A 27800-nucleotide genomic window follows, 5' to 3' on the forward strand; every position below is an offset into this window, starting at 1 on the left:
TTTTTTTTTTTTAATTTAAGATTGAACATTTTATTTACAGTAAGTGACATTTACAGAGCTCAGGTCTCAGCTCTTTGTACAAAGTCACAAGCCCTCATGCCTACAAGGCAGGGGTCCCAGTCTCTACAAACTTCTTGGTCGTCTTCACTTGTTCATCCAGATAATGGGTCTCCAGGAATTCACACAGATGAGGGTCGGTGCTCACAGTGGAGAGTTTGTGCAGATCCAGCAGACCCTGGTTGACATTCTTTTCCATCTGCAGGGCTCTCTGCATCGCCGAGCAGGGCCTCTCGCTCTCCCGGCCGAACAAGTGGACTGTAAAGAAACTTAAAAACTTAAATAAATTTTTTTAACTTATCAAATTAAATTAAATTCACCCCGGCCAGGGTGACAATGCACTCCAGTCCTCGCGGCACCCACCGGTCTCGGAAGGCCTCAAGTGTGCTGGTGGACACATAGAAACATAGCAGATAGGAGCAGGAGTAGGCCATTCGGCCCCTCGAGCCTGCTCCGCCATTCAATGCGATCATGGCTGATCATCCAAATTCAGTACCCTGTCCCTGCTTTCTCCCCATACCCCTTGATCCCTTTAGCCTTAAGAAATACATCCAACTCCTTCTTGAATATATTTAGTGAATTAGCCTCTACTGCCTTCTGTGGTAGAGAATTCCACAGGTTCACCACTCTCTGGGTGAAGAAATTCCTCCTCATCTCAGTCCTAAAAGGCTTACCCCCTATCCTCAGACTGTGACCCCTGGTTCTGGACTCCCCCGCCATCGGGAACATCCTTCCTGCATCAAGTCTGTCCAGTCCTGCCAATCCCGCGTGCTCCATCTCCAGGGCCACCCTGGTGTGAACATAGCCGTGGAAGAGAGGCAGGCAATCGGGCCGAACGACCCCCTCGACCACCCGCTGCCTGGACCTATTAATGGCCACTTTCACCAGGCCCAGGAGCAGTCCCACGAGGAGGTCCTCCGATCTGTCTGCTCCCCTCCGCACTGGGTGGCCGTAGATCAAGAGCGTGGGACTGAAGTGCAACCAAAAATCGAGGAGCAGCCCCTTCAAATAGTGAAAGAGGGGCTGCAACCTCTCACATTCCACATAAATATGGAACACGGACTCCTCCAGGCCGCAGAAATAGCAAGCAGCCTGGGAGTCCGGGAACTTATCCAAAATCTTATTGCACGGGACTGCTCCATGCAACACCCTCCAGGCCAAGTCCCCAATGGATAAAGGGAGGACTCCCGCATAGAGAGCCCCCCATTGGGGCCCTCTGCCTCTGCTGGATGGCAAGATGGCACGGCAAGGCGTGTCCGGATGGCAGGTGAAGATTTAAAGTGGAGAGTGTGCAGGAGCAGCCCGTACAGGAAACCCCTCCGTGCAAAACTAAAAGGCACGGAGGGCATTTCCCCGAGACGGCTCAAGCTGTGAGGCGCCGGTTCCTGAGGGGTTTTGGGGCCGCGCGTCGATGAGGAATTCCGTCCAAACGGGGGTCAGTTCGGACGGGATCGCCCCATGTGCTTGAGCCTCCTCGATACACCTAGTGGGAGCCTCCTCGATACACTTAGTGGAGTCAGGGCCCAGTGCCGCTTTCAGCGTCTCGATGGCTTTGGCCGCGAGCCGGACGTTGGCCCAAGACAGGCGCTGCACCAGCTCCTCCGGCACCATCCAGCCCACTCCTCCACCATCGAGCAGGTCCCCGACCCTGGTCACCTTACCAGGCACAGCCCTGCCCTCCACCAGCCGCCCGAACCCGCGGTCGTGGAGGTGCGGATTCCTGAGCAGCGGCTTCCAAAGGAGAGCTGCCACTCCTAACGGGGGAGAACTCCACCTGGAGGCGACGCTGTTCCAGACCCATAGCAGTTCCTGGTAAAAGACAGGCAGCTCCCGCAGGCAGGCACGCGTACGGCCCAATTCCACAAACAGGAGCTGCGTGTTGTAATTGAGACCGTGCAGCTGGCGGAAGAAATACGTTGCCAGCGCACACCACCTCGGAGGATTCTCGACATACAGGTATCTCTGCAGCATCTGAAGACGGAAAGACGCACCCTGGGTATGAAGGCACACCAGCGCCTGACCGCCCTCCCTAAGCGGGAGACTCAGAACTGCGGCAGAGACCCAGTGCTTCCCTTTGTCCCAGAAGAAGTCGATGAGCTTCTTCTGCATCTTGGCAACAAATGCAGGGGGCGGGATCAAAGTGACCAACTGGTACCACAACATGGCGGCCACCAGCTGGTTTATGACCAGTGCTCAACCCCTGTAAGGACAACACTCTGAGCAGTCCTGTCCAGCGTCCTAGGCGAGCGCTGACTTTGGCCTCCAGCTCTTGCCAGTTCGCCGGCCAGGTAGACTCCCAAGTAGAGGAGGTGCGTGGTGCTCCAGGCAAAGGGCCTGAACACCTCCAGCAGGGAGTCCACCCGCCACTGACCCACCCGGAATCCGGAGCATTTCTCCCAGTTGATCCTGGAGGAGGATGTGTCCGAGTAAATCTGCTGGCATTCTCGCATCCTGCGCAAGTCAGCGGGATCCGTGACCATGAGGAGCACGTCATCGGCGTAAGCCGAGAGGACGACCTCCATGCCCAGCCCTTGCAGAGCCAGTCCCGTCAACCTCTTCCGCAAGAGGCGCATGAAAGGCTCCACGCAGACTGCATATAACTGACCGGACATGGGGCATCCCTGATGCAGCTCCTCCCCCGAAGTGAAGGGGCGTCGTCAAAGACCCGTTAACTTTAATCAGACACTCCGCGGCGGCGTACAAAAGTCGGATCCGGCTGACGAAATGCATCCCGAACCGGAATGCGCGCAGAGTCCCGAAGAAATACTCCTGATCCACCCTGTCGAATGCCTTCTCCTGATCCAGGGAAAGGAAGAACATAAGAACATAAGAAATAGGAGCAGGAGTAGGCCAATCGGCCCCTCGAGCCTGCTCCGCCATTCAATAAGATCATGGCTGATCTGATCCTAACCGCCAATCTACTATCACAGAACCATCTCCTGAATCTAACAGAATTAGACACACGAAATAGGAGCAGGATCAGGCTACACGGCCCCTGGGCCCGCTCCGCTACCCACAGGGCCATGACCGGTCTGAACCTAGACTCATGTCCAAATTCCTGCCCGCTCCCCATAACCCTTTATTCCCTTTACTTCCAGGAAACTGTCTATTTCTGTTTTAAATTTATGCAATGATGTAGATTCTACAGCTTTTTGGGGCAGCATATTCCATGGACCTACCACCCTCTGAGTGAAGTAGTTCCTCCTCATCTCAGCTTTGAAAGAGCAGCCCCTTATTCTAAGACTATGCCCCCTAGTTCTAGTTTCACCCATCATCGGGAACATCCTCCCCGCATCCACCCAATCTAACCCCTTCACAATCTTAAATGTTTCAATAAGATCGCCTCTCATTCTTCTGAACTCCAATGAGTCACAATCTACTCAACCTCTCCTCATATGTCCATCCTCTCATCCCCGGGATTAACCGAGTGAACCTTCTTTGTACTGACTCGAGAGCAAGTATGTCTTTTCTTAAGTATGGACGCCAAAACTGTATGCAGTATTCCAGGTGCGGTCTCACCAATACCTTGTACAACTGAAGCAATACCTCCCTATTTTTATATTCTATCCCCCTAGCAATGAAAGCCAACATTCCATTGGCCTTCTTAATCACTTGCTGCACCTGCATACTAACCTTTTGAGTTTCGTGCACCAGGACCCCCAGATCCCTTTGTACGCAGAGGCGCGACTGGCGGCAGATAAAAGCGGCGGCAGCGAACGAGGCCCGACCAGAGAGCTTGGACCTGGGGGAGTGCAGAGGCGCGACCGGCAGCAGATAAAAGCGGCGGCAGCGAACGAGGCCCGACCAGAGAGCTTGGACCTGGGGGAGAGCAGAGGCGCGACCGGCGGCAGATAAAACCGGCGGCAGTGAACGAGGCATACCAATTCAACAGCAGAGGAGAGAGGTAAAAAGTAATCCAAGTGTGACGTCACCAAGAAGCAGGTAAGTGATTGGTAGGTGAGTATTTCTTTTATTACAAGATTAAATTCTGCGGTTTATAATTTCTTGGTCCCTGTGGTGTAGTGGGGACAGTTGGTAAATAAGCACCCTAGAGTATATCTTTAACTGGCGGTATTGAATTAATTTAAATTAATTAAAGGGGTAAGTCATGCCAGGAGAGCCCAGCCCCGTGTTATGCTCCTCTTGCTCTATGTGGGAATTCAGGAACGCTGCCAGTGTCCCTGATGACCACGTGTGCCAGAAATGCATCCAGCTGCAGCTACTAACAGGCCGTATTGAGGTGCTGGAGCTGCGGATGGATGGGTTGTGGAGCATTCATGATGCTGAGAGGGTCGTGGATTACACATATGATGAGTTGGTCACACCGCAGGGTAGGGCTGCACAGGCAGAAGGGGAATGGGTGACCACCAGGCGGAGCAGTAGAAGCAGGCAGGTAGTGCAGGGGACCCCTGTGGCCATCCCCCTTTCAAACAGGTATACCAATTTGGATACTGTTGAGGGGGATGACTCACCAGAGGAAGGCAGCAGCAGCCAACTTCCTGGCACCAGGGACACTTCTGCTGCTCAGGAGGGAGGAAAAAGAGTGGGAGAGCAATAGTGGTAGGGGATTCTATCGTAAGGGGAACAGATAGACGGTTCTGTGGCTGTAGACATGACTCCAGGATGGTTTGTTGCCTCCCTGGTGCCAGGGTCAAGGATGTCACTGAACGGCTGCAGGGCATTCTGAAGGGGGAGGGTGAACAGGCAGAGGTCGTGGTTCACATTGGGACCAACGACATAGGTAGGAAGAACCAGGGATGAGGTCCTGCAACAAGAATTTAGGGAGCTAGGTAGCAGATTAAAGAGTAGGACCTCAAAGGTTGTAATCTCTGGATTACTCCTGGTGCCACGTGCTAGTGAGTATCGGAATAGGAGGATAGAGCAGATGAATGCGTGGCTAAAGAGTTGGTGCAGGAGGGAGAGCTTTAGTTTCCTGGATCACTGGGCCTGCTTCTGGGAAAGGTGGGACTTGTACAAGTTGGACGGGTTGCACCTGAACCAGAGCGGGACAAATATCCTTGCGGGGAGGTTTGCGAGCACTGTTCGGGGGGGTTTAAACTAAAATGGCAGGGGGTTGGGAACCTGAGCAGGGAGACAGAGGAAAGGAAAACAGGGATAAAAGCAAAAGATAGGAAGGAGAAAAACAAAAGTGGCAGTCAGAGAAATCAACGGTTTAAATCAAACGTGGCCACAGTAAATAATAATTCTAATAGGTCTAAGAGCATTAAAAAAACAAGCCTGAAGGCTTTGTGTCTTAATGCGAGGAACATTTGTAATAAGGTGGATGAATTGGCTGCGCAAATAGAGGTAAACGAATACGATTTGGTTGGGATTACAGAAACGTGGCTCAAGGATGGCCAAGACTGGGAACTCAACATCCAGGGGTATTCGATATTCAGGAAAGATAAGCAAAAAGGAAAGGGAGGTGGGGTAGCATTACTGGTTAAAGAAGGGATTAATACAATTGTAATGAAGGATATTAGCTCTGATGATGTAGAATCATTATGGGTAGAATTGAGAAATACTAAGGGGAAAAAAACATTCGTGGGAGTGATATATGGACCTCCAACCAGTAAGGTGGAGGTTGGGGATGGCATTAAAAGGGAAATTAAAGAAGCGTGCAATAAGGGCACAGCAGTCATCATGGGTGACTTTATCTATATATAGATTGGGCCAACCAAATTAGTAACAATACTGTGGAGGAGGAATTCCTGGCGTGTTTACAGGATGGTTTCCTGGACCAATATGTCAAGGAACCAACCAGAGATCAGGCCATCTTAGACTGGGTATTATGTAACGAGAAAGGATTAATTAGGAATCTTGTTGTACGAGGCCCCTTGGGTCGGAGCGATCATAATATGATCGAATTCTTCATTAAGATGGAGAAAGAAGTAGTTGACTCAGAGACAAGGGTCCTCAATTTAAATAAAGGAAACTACGATGGTCTAAGAGCGAGTTGGGTAGGATTGAGTGGGGAATGGCGCTCAAAGGGTTGACGGTGGATAGGCAATGGCAAACATTCAAAGACCGAATGGATGAGCTACAGAATTTGTTCATCCCAGTTTGGCATAAAAATAAAACAAAAAAGGTGACTCAACCGTGGCTAACAAGGGAAATTAGGGACAGCATAAGATCCAAGGAGAGGACATATAAATTGGCCAGAAAAAGCAATAATCCTGAGGATTGGGAGCAATTTAGGAGTCAACAAAGGAGGACAAAGGGATTAATTAAGAAAGGGAAAATAGAATATGAGAGTAAGCTAGCAGGGAACATAAAAATTGACTGTAAAAGCTTTTATAGATATGTGAAGAGAAAAAGATTGGTGAAGTCAAGCGTAGGTCCCTTACAGTCAGAATCAGGGGAATTTATAATGGGAAACAAGGAAATGGCAGGCCAACTAAATACATACTTTGGTTCTGTCTTCACAAAGGAGGACACAAATAACCTCTCAGAGATGCCGGGGAACATAGAGTCTGATGAAAGAGAGGAACTGAAAGAAATCAGTATTTGTGGGAAAATGGTGTTAGGAAAATTGATGGGACTGAAGTCTGATAAATCCCCAGGGCCTGATGGTCTACATCCCAGGGTACTTAAGGAAGTGGCCCTAGAGATAGTAGATGCATTGCTGGTCATCTTCCAGAACTCGATAGACTCTGGAACGGTACCCATGGATTGGAGGGTAGCTAATGTTACCCCACTATTCAAAAAAGGTGGTAGAGAAAAAGCGGGGAATTATACCAGTAAGCCTGACATCGGTAGTGGGGAAAATGCTAGAGTCTATTATAAAAGATGTAATAGCAGAGCACTTGGAAAGCAGTGACAGGATCGGACAAAGTCAACATGGATTTACAAAAGGTAAATCATGCTTGACTAATCTACTGGAATTTTTTGAGGATGTAACTGGTAAAATAGATAAGGGAGAACCAGTGGATGTGGTGTATTTGGACATTCAGAAGGCTTTCGATAAGGTCCCACATAAGAGATTAGCATGCAAAATTAAGGCACATGGGATTGGGGGCAAGGTATTGACTTGGATAGAGAACTGGTTGGCGGACAGAAAGCAAAAAGTTGGAATAAACGGGTCGTTTTCTGAGTGGCAATCAATGACTAGTGGAGTACCGCAAGGATCAGTCCCAGGACCCCAGCTGTTCACAATATATATTAATGATCTGGACGAGGGAATTGGATGTAATATCTCCAAATTTGCAGATGACACAAAGCTGGGCGGGAGGTTAAGCTGTGAGGAGGATGTCGGGAAACTCCAGTATGATTTGGACAGGTTGGGTGATTGGGCAGAAACATGGCAAATGCACTATAATGTGGATAAATGTGAGGTTATCCACTTTGGTGGCAAAAACAGGAAGGCAGATTAGTATTTGAATGGCAATAGATGGCAATAGATTGGGAGAAGGGGAAGTGCAAAGAGACCTGAGTGTCCTTGTGCACCAGTCGCTGAAGGAAAGCATGCAGGTGCAGCAGGCGGTTAAGAAGGCAAATGATATGTTGGCTTTCGTAGCAAGAGGGGTCGAGTACAGGAACAAGGATGTTTTGCTACAGTTGTACAGGGCCTTGGTGAGACTGCACCTTGAGTATTGTGTACAGTTTTGGTCACCTTACCTGAGGAAGGACGTTCTTGCCATGGAGGGAGTGCAGCGAAGATTCACCAGGCTGATACCTGGGATGGCAGGAATGACGTATGATGAGAGATTGTGTCGATTGGGCTTATACTCACTGGAATTTAGAAGATTGAGAGGGGATCTCATCGAAACCTATAAAATTCTGTCAGGCCTGGACAGACTAGATGCAGAAAGGATGTTTCTGATGGCCGGAGAGTCCAGAACCAGGGGTCATAGTCTGAGGATAAGGGGTAAGCCATTTAGGACTGAAATGAGGAGGAATTTCTTCACCCAGAGAGTGGTGAACCTGTGGAATTCTCTGCCACAGAGGGCGGTGGAGGCTAGTTCATTAAATATATTCAAGAAGGAGTTGGATATATTTCTTGAGGCTAAAGGGATCAAGGGATATGTGGAAAAGGCAGGGACAGGGTACTGAACCTAGACTCATGTCCAAATTCCTGCTCGCTCCCCATAACCCTTAATTCCCTTTACTTCTAGGAAACTGTCTATTTCTGTTTTAAATTTATGTAATGATGTAGCTTCTACAGCTTTTTGGGGCAGCATATTCCATGGACCTACCACCCTCTGAGTGAAGTAGTTCCTCCTCATCTCAGTTTTGAAAGAGCAGCCCCTTATTCTAAGACTATGCCCCCTAGTTCTAGTTTCACCCATCATCGGGAACATCCTCCCCGCATCCACCCGATCCAACCCCTTCACAATCTTATATGTTTCAATAAGATCGCCTCTCATTCTTCTGAACTCCAATGAGTAGAGTCCCAATCTCCTCAACCTCTCCTCATATGTCCATCCCCTCATCCCCGGGATTAACCGAGTGAACCTTCTTTGTACTGACTCGAGAGCAAGTATGTCCTTTCTTAAGTATGGACACCAAAACTGTACGCTGTATTCCAGGTCCGGTCTCACCAATACCTTGTACAACTGAAGCAATACCTCCCTATTTTTATATTCTATCCCCCAAGCAATGAAAGCCAACATTCCATTGGCCTTCTTAATCACTTGCTGCACCTGCATACTAACCTTTTGAGTTTCATGCACCAGGACCCCCAGATCCCTTTGTACTTCAGTACTTTCCAGTTTCTTGCCATTAAGATAATAACTTGCTCTACGATTTTTCCTGCCAAAGTGCATAACCTCACACTTTCCAGTATTCTATTCCATCTGCCAAATCTCTGCCCACTTACTTAGCCTGTCTATGTCCCCTTGCAGGTTTTTTATGTCCTCCTCACTCACTACTTTCCCTCCCATTTAGTATCATCTGCAAACTTTGATATGTTACACTCGGTCCCCTCCTCCAAATCGTTAATATAGATTGTAAAGAGTTGGGGACCCAGCACTGACCCCTGCGGAACATCACTAGTTACTGATTGCCAGTCTGAGAATGAACCATTTATCCCAACTCTCTGCCTTCTGTTAGATAGCCAATCCTCTATCCATGCCAGAATATTACCCCCAATCCCGTGATTTTTTATCTTAAGCAATAATCTTTCGTGTGGCACCTTGTCAAATGCCTTTTGGAAGTCTAAATACACTACGTCCACTGGTTCCCCTTTATCCACCCTATATGTTACTTCCTCAAAGAACTCCAACAAATTTGTCAAACATGACTTCCCCTTCATAAAACCATGCTGACTTTGTCCTATTAAATTATGATTATCCAAATGTCCTATTACGGTCTCCTTAATAATGGACTCCAAAATTTTACCTACCACAGATGTTAGGCTAACCGGTCTATAGTTTCCAGCCTTCTGTCTACTGCCCTTTTTAAATAAGGGTGTTACATTAGCAGTTTTCCAGTCTGCCGGGACCTTTGCCGAGTCCAGGGAGTTTTGGAAAATTATTCCCAATGCATCCACAATCCCTACCGCCACTTCCCTCAAGACCCTAGGATGTAAGCCATCAGGTCCAGGTGATTTGTCCGCCTTGAGTCCCATTATTTTACCGAGTACCCCTTCCTTAGTGATTTTGATCGTGTTCAGCTCCTCCCCCCTTTAGCCCCCTGTTTGTTCAGTGTTGGGATATTCTTAGTGTCTTCTACTGTAAAGACTGATATAAAATATTCATTCAGTGTTTTTGCCATCTCCATATTTCCCACCATTAATTTCCCGGTCTCATCCTCTAAGGGACCAACATTTACTTTAGCCACCCTTTTTCTTTTTATATATCTATAAAAACTCTTACTATCTGTTTTAATATTTTTTGCTAATTTACTTTCATAATCTATCTTCCCTTTCTTAATCAATCTTTTTGTTATTTTTTGCTGTCTTTTAAAGTTTTTAAGACCAATTAAATACATACTTTGGTTCTGTCTTAAAAAGGACACAAATAACCTCCCAGAGATGTCAGGGAACATAGGGTCTAATGAGAGGGAGGAATTGAATGAAATCAGTGTTTGTAGGGAAATGGTGTTAGGGAAATTGACGGCATTGGAGGCCGATAAATCCCCAGGGCCTGATAATCTACATCCTAGGGTACTTAAGGAAGTGGCCCTAGAAATAGTGGATGCATTGCTGGTTGTCTTCCAAAATTCTATAGACTCTGGAACAGTTCCTATGGATTGGTGGGTAGCTAATGTAACCCCACTATTTAATAAAGGTGGTAGAGAGAAAATGGGGAATTATAGACCGGTAAGTCTGACATCGGTAGTGGGGAAAATGCTAGAGTCCATTATAAAAGATGTAATAGCAGAGCACTTGGAAAACAGTGACAGGATCGGACAAAGTCAACATGGATTTACAAAAGGTAAATCATGCTTGACTAATCTACTGGAATTTTCTGAAGATGTAACTGGTAGGGATAAGGGAGAACCAGTGGATGTGGTGTAATTGGACTTTCAGAAGGCTTTCGATAAGGTCCCGCAAATGAGATTAGCGTGCAAAGTAAAAGACCACGGGATTGGGGGCAAGGTACTGACTTGGATAGAGAACTGGCTGGCAGACAGGAAGCAAAGAGTTGGAATAAACGGGTCTTTTTCCGAGTGGCAGGCAGTGATCGGTGCTAGGACCCCAGCTATTCACAATATATATAAATGATCTAGACGAGGTGTAATATCTCCAAGTTTGCAGATGACACAAATCTGGGTGGGCGTGTGTGCTGTGCGGAGGATTCAGAGAAACTCCAGTATGATTTGGACAGGTTGGGTGATTGGGCAGATGCATGGCAGATGCAGTATAATGTGGTTAAATGCGAGGTTATCCACTTTGGTGGCGAAAACGGGAAGACAGATTATTATCTGAACAGCATTAGATTGGGAGATGGAGAAGTGCAACGAGACCTGAGCGTCCTTTTGCACCAGTCGCTGAAGGTAAGCATGCAGGTGCAGCAGGCAGTTAAGAAGGCAAATGGTATGTTGGCCTTTGTAGCGAGAGGGTTTGAGTACAGGAACAAGGATGTCTTGCTGCAGTTGTACAGGGCCTTGATGAGACCACATCTTGAGTATTGTGTGCAGTTTTGGTCGCCTTATCTGAGGAAGGATGTTCTTGCCATGGAAGGAGTTCAGCGAAGATTCACCAGGCTGATACCTGGGATGGCAGGAATGACATATGTGGAGAGATTGGGTCGATTGGGCTTGTACTCGATAGAGTTTAGAAGAATGAGAGGTGATCTCATTGCAACTTATAAAATTCTGACAGGACTGGACAGACTAGATGCAGGAAGGATGTTCCTGATGGTCAGCGAGTCCAGAACCAGGGGACACAGTCTAAGGATAAAGGGTAGGCCATTTAGGACAGAAATGAGGAGGAGGTTCTTCACCCAGAGAGTGGCGAACCTGTGGAACTCTCTACCACAGAAGGCGGTTGTAGTGTATGTGCCTTTAAGAGCCCCAGGTGTGCTGTGGTGCCGGTGATTGCCACTCGGGCTATATAGGCCTGTGTATTGTGTATATCCGTTAGAACCCCTCCCCAGACTTTGCTTAGTAAATACCTATGAACCAACTCCTGTCTTCAGTGTCTTTATCAACATACGGACACTACAGTGGCGACGAAGTGGAAACGGACTTACCTACAATTCGGCAGCACCTCAAGGACATCGATTCCTCGGGCGTCCTGAAGACTCAAGGAAGTGAGAGAAGCTGTGGTTTCACCAGCTGGCCAAGCTGGTGGCAGATACTGCGCTAATCCTTCCTGGACGTCAGGCTGGGGCTCCAGCGGCTGGCTCTGCAGCTGAGACAGGCAGCGAAATCGGAGGCAAGCAATAACGGACTGGGAGGGAGCACTCGGGAGATGGCCGACACGGCAAGCAGGTCAGCGTTCAGACCTGGAGAGAAACACCGGCGGGAACGAGTCTCCAACAATAAATAAAAAAATAAAACAAACGGAAACCGCAGTAAACAGCGTTGTCATTGGCAGCAGTGGCGGGAAAGCGCGGGAAGCGCCATATCTTTTCTACAGAATCACAGAAACCCCACAGTGCAGATAGAGGCCATTTCACCCGATCCCCGTAACCCCTGCACCAACACATATCCCACCCTATCCCCGTAACCCCACGTATTTAATCCCCCTAACACGAAGGGTCAATTTATCATAGCCAATCAACCTAACCCGCAAGAAAGAAAAGCACGGGAAGCGCCATATCTTTTCTAAAATGCCTAATTTTGGCAATATTTATGTTTTTGATAACGAGACAGAGGATTGGACCACATATGTGGGAAGAGTGGAGGTATATTGCACCGCAAATGGAATAGAAGATGAAAAAAAAGCTTCAGTACTTCTGGATCTAATGGGCGCAAAGACATACAAGCTGTTACGAAACTTAATCACTCCAGCCAAACCGATGGACAAGAATTTTAAGGAGATTGTTGATACCGTACACTGCCAATTCGAGGCAGGACTGGCAGATTCTCTGTGAGACAAATTCGTCTGCGATCCCCTAAGTGTAGAAACACAAAAAAAGCTATCTTCTGAGAAAAATTTAACACTGGATAAGGCTTTCAGTGCAATAGGAGCTGCAGAGATACAGTAAAGGCCACAGGACTTCGGCACCCATGAAATGACACGGGGTTTCGAGAGATGTTATCGCTGCGGCAGATCCACCCATGAACAGAGGGACTGCTGGTTCAAGGACAAAGCATGCAGGCGATGCGGAAAGATGGGACACATTCCACATGTGTGCCGATCTGAAAACAAAAAATCCACTAACAGGAAAAGAATCAATAAGGAAAAGCACAGAAAGGTACAAATGATGACGGACAGTAGCTCTGAAGACCAGAAGAGCGATAGCGACTCCGGGAACAAGAGACTAAGCTCTCTCAAATTACATAATGTAATTGCCAAAGAAGATTACCAGACCATTTGGGTTACCCTCACAATAGCAGGGTCCCCAGTTAAAATGGAGCGAGATACAGGATCAGCTCTGACCATCATAAATCGACGGGATTACGAGCGGCTATTTCCGCATATACCTTTAAAAGACACATCCATTATCTTGAAAACATATACGGGGCAGAAAGTATACCCCTAAGGAAAAATAAGGGTGCCTGTTGAATACAACGGCAAGGAAATACAGAAGTTGTATTTATACGTTCTACAAGATGGTGGTCCACCGCTGTTGGGATGTGAATGGATCAGAAAAATACGTTTAGACTGGCACTCCATTCAGGCACTGACGGTGACCAGTAAGGAAAAAGATGATGATGACGTCATACCTGAACGATTAAAAGACATCTTGGCCAACGCCAAGGAAGTGTTTCAAGAGAAACTAGGAACCTTAAAAGGCATCACTGCCTCAATAAAAGTGGAAGATGCAGCAATTCCCAAGTTTTTTAAGGCAAGACCGGTGCCATACGCAATTCGTCCAGCAGTCGAGGCAGAGCTGGAGAATTTGGAAAAGGCAGGCGTATTATCTAAAATAGATTGGAGCGAGTGGGCAACACCCATCGCCCCAGTCATGAAGAAAGCCTTGAAGAATGATAAATCTGAAGAACAGAGAAAAATTCGCATCTGTGGAGACTTCAAGGTGACTGTAAACCCGGTCCTTCACACGGTACAGTATCCTCTTCCGAGGATAGAAGATATTTTCGCCTCACTATCCGGAGGGAAATGTTTCACCAAAATTGACTTGGCACAGGCACATCTACAGATGGAGGTTGAAGAGGCCTCTAAAAAATATCACACACAAAGGTCTGTACCAGTACAATCGACTGGTTTTCGGAGTAGCACCCACTCCAGCTATCTGGCAAAGAGCTATGGAGCAAGTCCTCCAAGGGATTCCGGGGACTCAATGCTACCTAGACGACATCCTTGTAACAGGAGAAAACGACAACGAGCACCTTGCCAATTTAGAGCAGGTGCTCACTAGGCTGAGAGAACGGGGCCTACGAGAAAATCGCCCCAAGTGCGAATTTTTCCGAAATTAAATATCATATTGTGGCCACATAATAAATAAGGAAGGGTTGCATAAGTCACCTGAAAAAATTGAGGCAGTCATAAAAGCCCCAGCACCTGAAAATGTTTCACAATTAAGGTCGTTCCTGGGATTAATAAATTACTATCATAAATTTTTACCGAACTTATCAACTCTTCTACACCCTCTTAATGAACTGCTACAAACAGGAGTAATTTGGAAATGGAACGAAGACTGCAAACGTGCCTTCCATAAATGCAAAGATTTAATCACATCCAAAGAAGTTTTGGCTCATTACAACCCATCACTGCCAATCAGACTGGCATGCGATGCATCCCCTTATGGCATAGGAGCAGTATTATCGCATAAATTCCCTGATGGCTCGGAATGGCCGATAGCTTTTGCGTCACGCTCATTGAACTCAGCTGAGCGTAACTATGCCCAAATCGACAGGGAAGCACTCAGCCTCGTATGGGGAGTAAAGAAATTCAACCATTACCTACACGGACAAAAATTTACCTTGTTGACTGACCATCAACCCCTCATCTCCATATTCAACCCTAAAAAGGGTGTTCCCATTATGACAGCGCAAAGGCTACAGAGGTGGTCCCTTTTTCTAGGGGCACACCAATACAACATAGAATACAAAGGGTCAAAACAGCATGGGAATGCTGACGGTTTATCGCGCCTACCGTTGCCAATGGTAGAAGAGGCACCTACAGTAGACCCAATGGAGATGTTCCACTCTACCATACTGGAATGTATACCAGTAACAAATTCTGCCATTGAAAGGGAAACGAGAAATGACCCGACTCTTTCACGGGTCTACGATTTAACAGTGAAGGGATGGCCAGCACATGGCGAACCACTGTTGCCAGCATTCTCGCAAAGAAGAGAACAGCTGTCAGTGTGCCGAGGAACCTTGATGTGTGGATCCAGAGTGGTGATTCCACCCAAACTCCAGGATAAAGTTCTAAAGGAGCTTCACGAGGGGCATCTGGGTGGAGTGAAAATGAAGAACCTAGCCAGGGCATTAGTATGGTGGCCAGGTATCGATGCAGACATCGAAGAAATGACCAAGAGCTTCCTAGGATGCCAGAAGGTCCAAAACGCTCCACCACAAGCCCCTCTACATCCATGGGAGTGGCCCTCATCTCCCTGGCAAAGGGTACACATCGACTTTGCTGGTCCATTTATGGACTCAGTGTTCTTAATCGCGGTTGATGCACACTCCAAGTGGCCGGAGGTAATAAAGATGTCCTCCACAACCACGGAAAAAACCATCACAGTATTAAGGACCATATTTGCCAGGAATGGGCTGCCGGAACAGATCTGTTCTGATAATGGACCGCAATTTGTGTCCGAAGAATTCAGAAAGTTCTTAAAAAACAATCGGGTTAAGCACTACACGTCCGCCCCATACCATCCCGCCACCAATGGATTGGCTGAAAGGTTTGTCCAGACCTTCAAGAAGGCCATAAAGGCCATGGGTAATGAAGACATAAAACTTCAGCACAAGGTGGATAACTTCTTATTCGCATACAGGAATGCAACACATATGGTTACCAACCAAACTCCCGCCATGATGTTCTTCAATAGAAACCTAAGATGCCGGCTGGATTTGGTCAAGCCCAACATCAGAAGGGACGTGGAGAACCGGCAATTTCAAGGCATGAATGAAAGTCCAACTAGAACCTTCCAGATATGTCAACAAGTTTTGGCTCGGGTCTACCGTACCGAGAAATGGCAGCCTGGAACTATCTGCACACGACTAGGACCACTGATGTATACTGTGGACATTGGAGAAAGCATAATAAGGCGCCATGCTGACCAAATCATAAAGTCATCCGAAAAGGGACAACCTACACCACAACTCTATACATCTAACGATGAAGTAGAGATACCCATATCTACCTCCGATCCGGTGATACAGGAACCCGATGAACCCGACACAGGCATTCAAGCCGAATCAGCCTTGCCAGAAGAACCTACTACACCACCAGAAACTACTACACCCCCAAGGCGTTATCCGGACCGAGTCAGGAAGCCTCCTGAGAGACTGACTTATAATTAATTAACTACAGCAATGTATATTATTTTGCTTATAACATGTAAATTAATAATTACTTAAAATATGATGTACTGGTTAGCTAAAAGGGGAGGAATTGTAGTGTATGTGCCTTTAAGAGCCCCAGGTGTGCTGTGGTGCCGGTGATTGCCACTCGGGTTATATAAGCCTGTGTATTTTGTATATCCGTTAGAACCCCCCCCCAGACTTTGCTTGGTAAATACCTATGAACCAACTCCTGTCTTCAGTGTCTTTATCAACACACGGACACTACAGCAGTGGAGGCCAGTTCATTAAATATATTGAAGAAGGAGTTGGATATATTTCTTAAGGCTAAACGGATCAAGGGATATGGAGAGAAGGCAGGAACAGGGTACTGAACTTGGATGATCAGCCATCATCTCATTGAATGGCGGAGCGGGCTCGAGGGGCCAAATGGCCTACTCCTGCTCCTATCTTCTATGTTTCTATGTCGCCTTTGGACCTTCTGCCAATCACCTTAAATCAAGCCTTCCGCCAATGGGAACAGTTTCTCTCTATCTGCTCTGTCCAGATCCCCTCACAATTTTGAACACCTCCATCAAATCTCCTCTGAACCTTCTCTGCTCTAAGGAGAACAACCCCAACTTCTCCAGTCTCTCCACATAACTGAAGTCCCTCATCCCTGGTACCATTCTGGTCAATCTCCCCTTAACCTCTGCTCTAAGGAGAACAATCCCAGCTTCTCCAGTCTCTCCACATAACTGAAGTCCCTCATTCCTGGAACCATTCTGGTAAATCTTTTCTGCAGCCTCTCTAAGGCCTTTACATCCTTCCTAAAGTGCAGTGCCCAGAATTGAACACAATAAGAAAGAAAGACTTGTATTTATAAGAACATAAGAAATAGGAGCAGGAGTCAGCCATTCGGCCCTACGAGCCTGCTCCACCATTTAATGAGATCATGGCTATCTTCTGCCTCAACTCCATTCACCGGCCCTATCACCATATCCCTTGGTGCCCTTACTAGTCAGAAATCTATCGACTTCTGTTTTGAATATACCCAATGACTAAGCCTCCACAGCCCTCTGGGGTAGAGAATTCCAAAGATTCACCACCCTCTGTGTGAAGAAATGTCTTCTCATCTCAGTCCTGAATGGCCTACCTTTTATCCTGAGGCTGTGGCCCCTGGTTCTAGACTCCCCAGCCAAGGGAAACATTCTCCCAGCATCCACCCTATCAAGCCCCCTTCTCCCAATCTATTGCCATTTAGATAATAATCTGCCTTCCTGTTTTTGCCACCAAAGTGGACAACCTCACATTTATCCACGTTATATTGCAGCTGCCATGTTTCTGCCCAATCACCCAACATGTCCAAATCATCCTGGAGTTTCTCGACATCCTCCTCACAACACACACGCCCACCCAGCTTTGTGTCGTCTGCAAATTTGGAGATATTACATCTAGTTCCCTTGTCTAGATCATTAATATATATTGTGAATAGCTGGGGTCCTAGGACCAATCCTTGCGGTACCCCACTAGTCACTGCCTGCCACTCGGAAAAGGACCCGTTTATTCCAACTCTTTGCTTTCTGTCTGCCAACCAGTTCTCTATCCAAGTAAATACCTTGCCCCCAATCCCATGTGCCTTAACTTTACATGCTAATCTCTTATGTGGGACCTTATCGAAGGCCTTCTGAAATTCCAGATACACCACATCCACTGGTTCTCCCTTACCTATTTTATAGGTACACCCTCAAAAAATTCCAGTAGATTAGTCAAGCACGATTTACCATCTGTGAATCCATGTTGACTTTGTCCGATCCTGTCACTGTTTTCCAAGTGCTCTGCTATTACATCTTTTATAATGGACACTAGCATTTTCCCCACTAATGATGTCAGGCTTACCGGTCTGTAATTCCCCGTTTTCTCTCTACCACCTTTTTTGAATAGTGGGGTAACATCAGCTACCCTCCAATTCATGGATACTGTTCCAGATTCCATCGAATGTTGGAAGATGATCAGCAATGCATCTACTATTTCTAGGGCCACTTCCTTAAGTACCCTAGGATGTAGATTATCAGGCCCTGGGGATTTATCGGCCTTCAATCCCATCAATTTCCCTAACACCATTTCCCTACAAATACTGATTTCTTTCAGTTCCTCCCTTTCATCAGACCCTATGTTCCCCGGCATCTCTGGGAGGTTATTTCTGTCCTCATTTGAGAAGACAGAACCAAAATATGTATTTAGTTGCTCTGTCATTTCTTTGTTCCCCATTATAAATGCCCCTGATTCTGACTGCAGGGGACCTACGCTTGGCTTCACCAATCTTTTTCTCTTCACATATCTATAGAAGCTTTTACAGTCAGTTTTTATGTTCCCTGTAAGGTTACTCTCGTATTCTATTTTCCCTTTCTTAATTAATCGCTTTGTCCTCCTTTGTTGAATCCTAAACTGTTCCCAATCCTCTGGATTACTGCTTTTTCTGGCCAATTTATATGTCCTCTCCTTGGATCTTATGCTATCCCTAATTTCCCTCGTTAGCCACGATTGAGTCACCTGTTTTGTTTTATTTTTATGCCAAACTGGGATGAACAAATGCTGTAGTTCATCCATGCAGTCTTTGAATGTTTGCGATTGCCTATCCACCGTCAACCCTTTGAGTGACATTCCCCAATCAATCCTACCCAACTCGCACCTCAGACCATCGTAGTTCCCTTTATTTAAATTAAGCACACTAGTCTGTGATTCAACAACTTTATTCTCCATCTTAATGAAGAATTCTATCATTATTTTGTACACCTCAATCAGGTCCCCCCTCAGCCTTCTCTGCTCCAAGGAAAACAACTCCAGCCTGTCCAGCCTCTCTTCATAGCTGAGGCGCTCCATCCCAGGTAACATCCTGGTGAATCTTCTCTGCACCCTCTCCAAGCAATCACATCCTTCCTATAGTGAGGCGACCAGAACTGCACACAGTACTCCAGCTGTGGCCTCACCAGCATTTTGTACAGCTCCATCATAACCTCCCTGCTCTTATATTCTATGCCTCGGCTAATGAAGGCAAGTGTCCCATATGCCTTTTTCACCACCTTATCTACCTGTTCCACTGCCTTCAGGGATCTATGTACATGTACACCAAGGTCCCTCTGACCCTCTGTACTTCCTAGGGTCCTACCACTCATTGTGTATTCCCTTGCCTTATTTGTCCGTCCAAAATGCATCACCTCGCACTTTTCAGGGTTAAATTCCATTTGCCACTTTTCCGCCCATCTGACCAACCCGTTTATATCGTCCTGTAGCCTGAGGCTTTCCTCCTCACAATTTACCACCCCACCAATTTTCGTGTCATCTGCGAACTTACTGATCATACCTTTTACATTCTCATCCAAATCATTTATGTAGATCACAAACAACAAGGGACCCAGCACCGATCCCTGAGGTACCCCACTGGACACAGGCTTCCAGTCACAAAATCAACCTTCGACCATCACCCTCTGCCTCCTGCCACTCAGCCAGTTTAGGATCCAATGCGCCAAGGCACCCTGGATCCCATGGGCTCTTACCTTCTTGACCAGTCTCCTATGCGGGACTTTGTCAAAAGCTTTACTGAAGTCCATGTAAACCACATCCACAGCATTTCTCTCATCCACCCCCCTAGTCACCCCCTCGAAAAATTCAATCAGATTTGTCAGACATGATTTACCCATTATTCCATTATTCAAGAAGGGTAGTAGGGAAAAACCGGGGAACTACAGGCCAGTGAGCCTAACATCAGTGGTAGGAAAATTACTGGAAAAAATCCTGAGGGACAAAATTTGTCTCCACTTGGAGAGGCAAGGATTAATCATGGATAGTCAACATGGCTTTGTCAAGGGAAGATCATGTCTGACTAATTTGATTGAATTTTTTGAGGGGGTGACTAGGTGTGTGGATGAGGGTAACGCAGTGGATGTGGTATACATGGATTTCAGTAAGGCCTTCGATAAAGTCCCGCACAGGAGACTGGTCAAGAAGGTAAGAGCCCATGGAATCCAGGGTGCCTTGGCACATTGGATACAAAACTGGCTTAGTGGCAGAAGGCAGAGGGTGATGGTCGAAGGTTGTTTTTGTGACTGGAAACCTGTGGCCAGTGGGGTACCACAGGGATCGGTGCTGGGTCCCTTGCTGTTTGTGGTCTACATTAATGACTTGGATATGAATGTAAAGGGTATGATCAGTAAATTCGCGGATGATACTAAAATTGGTAGGGTGGTAAATAGCGAGGAGGGTAGCCTCAGTCTGCAGAACGATATAGATGGGTTGGTCAGATGGGCGGAACAGTGGCAAATGGAATTTAACCCGGAAAAGTGCGAGGTGATGCACTTTGGGGGGTCTAACAAGGCAAGGGAATACACAATGAAGGGAAAGACCCTAGGCAAGACGGAGGGTCAGAGGGATCTGGGTGTGCAGGTACACAGATCCCTGAAGGCGGCGGAACAGGTGGATAAGGTGGTAAAAAAGGCATATGGGATACTTGCCTTCATTAGCCGAGGCATAGAATATAAGAGCAAGGAGGTTATGATGGAGCTGTATAAAACACTGGTTAGGCCACAGCTGGAATACTGTGTGCAGTTCTGGTCGCCACACTACAGGAAAGATGTGATCGCGTTAGAGAGGGTGCAGAGGAGGTTCACCAGGATGTTACCAGGGCTGGAGCGCTTCAGCTATGAAGAGAGACTGGGCAGATTGGGTTTGTTTTCCTTGGAGCAGAGGAGGCTGAGGGGGGACATGATTGAGGTGTACAAAATTGTGAGGGGCATAGATAGGATGGATGCTGAGGAGCTTTTCCCCTTAGTAGAGGGGTCAATAACTAGGGGGCATAGATTCAAGGTAAAGGGCGGGAGGTTTAGAGGGGATTTGAGAAAGAACTTTTTCACCCAGAGGGTGGTTGGAGTCTGGAACTCACTGCCTGAAAGGGTTGTGGAGGCAGAAACCCTCACAACATTTAAGAAGCATTTGGATGAGCATTTGAAATGCCATAGCATACAAGGCTACGGGCCAAATGCTGGAATATGGGATTAGATTAGACAGGGCTTGATGGCCGGCATGGACACGATGGGCCGAAGGGCCTCTATCCGTGCTGTATTACTCTATGACTCTATGACTCTATGACTCTATGACCCTTGACAAAGCCATGCTGACTATCCCCGATTAATCCTTGCCTCTCCAAGTGGAGACTAATTTTGTCCCTCAGAATTTTTTCCAATAATTTCCCTACCACAGATGTTAGGCTCCCTGGCCTGTAATTCCCTGGTTTATCCCTGCTTCCCTTCTTGTATAATGGTACTACATTAGCTGTTCTCCAGTCCTCTGGTACATCCCCTGTGGCCAGAGAAGTTCTGAAAATTTGTGTCAGAGCCCCTGCAATCTCCTCCTTTGCCTCCCACAGCAGCCTGGGATACATCTCGTCCGGGCCTGGGGATTTATCCACTTTTTGGCCTGCTAAAACTGCTAGCACCTCCTCCCTCTCGATGCTAATATGTTCAAGTATGTCACAGTCCCCTTGCCCGATTTCTATGTCCGCATCGTCTTTCTCCATAGTGAACACAGATGCAAAAAATTCATTTAAAACCCCGCCTACATCATCTGGCTCTACACACAGATTGCCACTTTGGTCCCTAATGGGCCCTACCCTTTCCCTGGTTATCCTCTTGCCCTTAATATACTTATAAAACATCTTAGGATTTTCCTTTATTTTGCTCGCCAGTGTTATTTCATGGCCCCTCCTCGCCCTCCTAATTTCTTTTTTAAGTATGCCCCTGCACTTTTTATACTCCTCTAGGGCTTCTTCCGTCTTTTGTAACTGCCAAAAGCCCCCCTTTTATTTCTAATGCATTTTTGTATATCCCTTGTCATCCAAGGTTCCCTTTGCTTGTTGGTCCCACCCTTGACCTTTACAGGAACATGTTGGCGTTGTACTCTCTCTATTTCCCTTCTGAAAGTCTCCCACTGTTTTGATGTGGATTTTCCTATAAGTAGCTGCTCCCAGTCCACTTTGGCCAGATCCTGCCTTATCATATTAAAATTGGCCTTCCCCCAATTTAGAACCCTTATTTCCGGGCCGTCTTTGTCTTTTTCCATGACCACCTTAAATCTCACCGAATTATGGTCACTGTCGCCAAAATGCTCTCCTACTGATACTTCCACCACTTGCCCGGCTACATTCCCCAGAATTAGGTCCAGTACCGCCCCCTCTCTTGTAGGACTTTCTACATGTTGGCTCAAAAAGCTCTCCTGGATGCACTTTAAGAGTTCTGCACCCTCTAAGCCTTTCACACTCTGACTATCCCAATTTATATTGGGGAAGTTGAAATCCCCCACTATTATTACCCTATTATTTTCACACTTCTCTGAGATTTGCCTACATATCTGTTCCTCTATCTCCCCCTGACTGTTTGGGGGCCTATAGTACACTCCCAGCAACGTGCTTGCCCCCTTTTTGTTTTTAAGTTCTACCCATAAGGCCTCATTAGAGGAACCCGCTAATATATCATCCCTCCTTACAGCAGTAATTGACTCCTTAATTAATATTGCAACACCCCCTCCCCTTTTACACCCCCCTCTGTCTCGCCTGAAGATTCTATACCCCGGAATATTGAGCTGCCAGTCCTGACCCTCCCTCAACCATGTCTCCGTGATAGCAACAATATCGTACTCCCATGTGCTCAACAACAACTTCAGTTCATCCACCTTATTTGCAAGACTCCTTGCATTAAAATAAATGCCTTCCAGCCCTGCCATATTCCCTTTTGCCTTCACATATTTGCTCTGCCTTCCCAGCTGACTTGTTTTTTCCTCTGTATTTGGCTGTAAATCATCCCCTACTATAGCTCCACTCTGTACCCCATCCCCCTGCCAAGTTAGTTTAACCCCCCCACAGCAGTGCTAGCAAACCTCCCCGCAAGGATATTGGTTCCCCTCTGGTTCAGGTGTAAACCGTCCGACTTGTACAAGTCCCACCTTTCCCAGAAGCAGACCCAGTGATCCAGGAAACTAAAGCCCTCCCCCCTGCACCATTCCTTTAGCCACGCATTCATCTGTTCTATCTTCCTATTCCTATACCCACTAGCACATGGCACCGGGAGTAATCCAGAGATTACAACCTTTGAGGTCCTGCTCTTTAATCCTTCACCTAACTCCCTAAATTCTTGCTGCAGGACCTCATCCCTCTTTTTACCTATGTCATTGGTACCAATGTGGACCATGACCTCTGGCTGTTCACCCTCCCCCTCCCCCTCCAGAATGCCCTGCAGCCGCTCAGTGATATCCTTGACCCTGGCACCAGGGAGGCAACAAACCATCCTGGATTCACGTCTACGGCCACAGAAACGCCTATCTGTTCCCCTTACTATAGAATCCCCTACCACTATTGCTCTCCCACTCTTTTTCCCCCCTTCCTTGGCAGCAGGAGCACCCCCAGTGCCAGGAAGTTGGCTGCTGCTGCCTTCCCCTGGTGAGTCATCCCCCCCAACAGTATCCAAAGCAGTATACTTGTTTGAGAGGGGAATGGTCACAGGGATCTCCTGCACTACCTGCCTGCTTCTATTGCTCTGCCTGCTGGTCACCCATTTCCTGTCTTCCTGTGCAGCCCTTCCCTGCGGTGTGACCAACTCACTAAATGTGCTATCCACGAACCTCTCAGCATCGTGAATGCTCAACAACCCATCCACCCGCAGCTCCAGCGCCTCAATCCGGTCTGCTAGTAGCTGCAGATGGATGCATCTCTGGCACACGTGGTCATCAGGGGCACCGGGTTCCCTGAATTCCCACATAGAGCAAGAGGAGCATATCACGGGGCTGGGCTCACCTGGCATGACCTTCCCTTTACTTAATTTAAATTAATTTACTATCACCAATTAAAAATATCTCTAAGGCGCTTGTATAGTCTACCAACAGTCCCTGCTACACCAGAAAGACCCTGGTAACTATAAACTACAGAGTTAAAGTTTAAAAAAGAGAAATACTCACCAACCAATCACTTACCTGCTCCCTGGTGACGTCACACTCTGATTACTTTTTACCTCTCTCCCCGCTGCTGAGTTGGTGGGCCTCGCCTCTCTCCGGTTTTTATACCGGGCTCCGACTCACTGCTCCCGCTGGTCCCGACTGGTCTCGGGCCTCGCCTCTCTCCGGTTTTTATACCGGGCTCCGACTCACTGCTCCCGCTGGTCCCGACTGGTCTCGGGCCTCGCCGCTCTCCGGTTTTTATACCGGGCTGCAACTCACTGCTCCCGCTGGTCCCGACTGGTCTCGGGCCTCGCCTCTCTCCGGTTTTTATACCGGGCTCCGACTCACTGCTCCCGCTGGTCCCGACTGGTCTCGGGCCTCGCCTCTCTCCAGTTTTTATACCGGGCTCCGACTCACTACTCCCGCTGGTCCCGACAGGTCTCGGGCCTCGCCTCTCTCCGGTTTTTATACCGGGCTCCGACTCACTGCTCCCGCTGGTCCCGACTGGTCTCGGGCCTCGCCGCTCTCCGGTTTTTATACCGGGCTCCGACTCACTGCTCCCGCTGGTCCCGACTGGTCTTGGGCCTCACCTCTCTCCGGTTTTTATACCGGGCTCCGACTCACTGCTCCCGCTGGTCCCGACTGGTCTCGGGCCTCGCCTCTCTCCGGTTTTTATACCGGGCTCCGACTCACTGCTCCCGCTGGTCCCGACTGGTCTCGGGCCTCGCCTCTCTCCGGTTTTTATACCGGGCTCCGACTCACTGCTCCCGCTGGTCCCGACTGGTCTCGGGCCTCGCCTCTCTCCGGTTTTTATACCGGGCTCCGACTCACTGCTCCCGCTGGTCCCGACTGGTCTCGGGCCTCGCCTCTCTCCGGTTTTTATACCGGGCTCCGACTCACTGCTCCCGCTGGTCCCGACTGGTCTCGAGCCTCACCTCTCTCCGGTTTTTATACCGGGCTCCGACTCACTGCTCCCGCTGGTCCCGACTGGTCTCGGGCCTCGCCTCTCTCCGGTTTTTATACCGGGCTCTGACTCACTGCTCCCGCTGGTCCCGAAGTATATCCTTCCTTAGGTAAGGAGACCACAATTGTGCACAGTACTCCAGGTGTGGTCTCACCAAGGCCCTATATAATTGGAGGCAGCGTTGGTGCTACCTCTCCAGTGCTTTGAGGTGCACTGGAGAGGTACCACCAACGCTGCCTCCGCAAGATCCTGCAAATTAATTGGCAGGATAGACGCACCAACGTCAGTGTTCTGGCTCAGGCCAACATCCCCAGCATCGAAGCTTTGACTATGCTCGATCAGCTCCGATGGATGGGTCACATTGTCCGCATGCCCGATACGAGACTCCCAAAACAAGCGCTCTACTCGGAGCTCCGGCACAGCAAGAGACCCCAGGTGGGCAGAGGAAACACTTCAAGGACACCCTCAAAGCCTCCTTGAAAAGGTGCAATATCCTCACTGACTCCTGGGAATCCCTGGCCCAAGACCGCACAAAGTGGAGAAGAAGCATCCAGGAAGGCGCCGAACACCTCGAGTCTCTTCGCCGGGAGCAAGCGGAAGCCAAGCGCAAGGAGCGCACATCAACCGAAGCACCCCACCCACCCACCCCTTCAACTACCGTCTGCCCCACCTGTGTGAACTCATCAGTCACCTGAGAACTCATTTTTAATGTGTGAGCAAGTCATCCTTGGTTCCGAGGGACTGCCTAAGAAGATATAATTGGAGTAAGACTTCTTTACCCCTGTACTCAAATCCTCTTGTAATGAAGGCCAGCATACCATTTGCCTTCTTAACCGCCTTTCATGACCACCGGACGTCCCAAAGTGCTTTACAACCAACGAAGTACTTTTGAAGTGTAGTCACTGCTGTAATGTGGGAAACGCGGCAGCCAATTTGTGCACAGCAAGCTCCCACAAACAGCAATGTGAAAATGGCCAGATAATCTGTTTTTTCATCATTTTGATTGAGGGAAAAATATTGGGCTCAAAACACCGGGAATAACGTCTTCCAAATAGCACCACAGGATCTTTTACGTCCACCTGAGTGGGCAGACGGGGGCCTCGGTTTAACGTCTCATCCGTAAGGCCGCTTATCCGAAACTGCAGCGCTCCTTCATTAATGCCCCTCCGACAATGCGGCTCTCCCACAGCATTGCTTCCCCAGACAGTGCGGTGCTCCCGCAGTACTGCCCCTCCGACAGTGCGACACTCCCACAGTACTGACCCTCCGACAGTGCGGCGGTCCCTCAGTACTGCCCCTCCAACAGTGCGGCGCTCCCACAGTACAGCCCCTCCGATGGAGCAGCGCTCCCTCGGTACTGCCCCTCCGACAGTGCAGCACTCCCTCAGTACTGACCCTCCGACAGCACGGCGCTCCCTCAGTACTGCCCCCTCCGACAGTGCGGCGCTCCCTCAGCACTGCTCCTCCGACAGCGCGGTGCTCCCTCAGCGCCGCTCCTCTGACAGTGCGGCGCTCCCTCAGCACCGCACTGGAGTGTCAGCCTCGCTTTATGTGCTCAAGTCCCTGGAGCGGGATTTGAACCCACAACCTTCTGACTCTGCTATCCACTGAGCCACAGCTGACTCCAGTCTTTTACACAGTTTCATCATAACTTCCTTGCTTTTTGCACTCTACCCCTCTCCTAAAGTAGGGGAGTTATGATGAATTGTTAAACAGTTTTTTTTGCAGTGACCAAGGCTGTGTGTAGGAAACAATTGTGCATTTGAAAGAAGCTTGTATTGTGAAGCTTGTGTCCCTTTGCCAGGCCCACTGCCTGCGGCCCCTCTCCCAGATTCCAGCCCCAGCCTTGTGCTGACTGCGGCCCCTCTCCCAGATTCCAGCCCCAGCCTTGTGCTGCTCTCACCTGGGGACAGTGCGTCACAATCGGCCCCAGCGCACCTGAGCTGGAGGCCCAGGGCCCGCCCCCTTGCCGCGCCGCCATTGGTTGGAGGACCAGGCCGCCCAGTTCAGTCCTCCCAGCTCAGCCCTCTTCCTATTGGGCCGCGCTCCCGTCAGTCAGAATGACATTTCTCCAGCTCACTCCGCACCCCCGCGCGGCTCAATGCGCTCCGTTCGGCGTCCGCGGAGGTCCCGCCCGCCCGACTCTCAGGATTTGTTTTTCTCGTATTTTACTTTATTATAATCTCGCTCTCCGGTCCCCCCTCACCTCGATTTAAATCGCTTCCCAAACACTTCCCCGGGCCCGGCCTTCCGGCCGCTCCCCGGAGGCCCCGCGCAGGCGCACTGGCAGCCTGCTTCTGTGGTGAGAGGCCGAATGGGCATGCGCGGCCCCGCCTCTCCACATTTAAAGAGACACCCAACCCCCCCATCACATTTAAAGGGACACCCAACCCCCCCTCCACGTTTAAACGGACACCCAACCCCCCCTCCACATTTAAACAAACTGAGAAGAACCTTGACAAGGTACAGACTTAGCGAACATAGCCTAGCGATCGAAAAAGGCAGACACAGGCAGACCAGGCTGCCAAGAGAAGACAGGATATGCTCTCACTGCAGTCAGGGAGTAGTTGAGACAGAGATGCACTTCCTCACAGCCTGTGGAAAATATCAGGGCATCAGAGAGAATTTCTATCAAAAATTCTCACAAATATGCCCTGAATTCAGAAATCTGACTTACAACCAAAAACTCCCATTCCTACTGGGGGAGGAGAGAAGCTGTGTAACACTGGCGGCACACTATGTTACAGCTTGCCATGAACAGAGGGACAAC

At 48.5% G+C, this 27800-nt stretch overlaps 1 long non-coding RNA gene across 1 annotated transcript; it reads right to left on the reverse strand.

The window, feature by feature from the left end:
- LOC147083652 (uncharacterized) lies at window positions 1-27212 on the reverse strand. The gene is made up of 2 exons (XR_015075962.1): window positions 26934-27212; window positions 1-315 (listed from the first exon to the last, which is right to left on the reverse strand). It is a non-coding gene; the product is annotated as an uncharacterized LOC147083652 (long non-coding RNA).
- Window positions 27213-27800: the final 588 nt, after the last annotated feature.

The sequence above is a fragment of the Somniosus microcephalus genome, unplaced genomic scaffold, assembly GCF_052327205.1.
Source record: "Somniosus microcephalus isolate GS21.2 unplaced genomic scaffold, FLI_Smic_1.0 scaffold46, whole genome shotgun sequence".
Classification (NCBI taxonomy): Eukaryota; Metazoa; Chordata; class Chondrichthyes; order Squaliformes; family Somniosidae; genus Somniosus; species Somniosus microcephalus.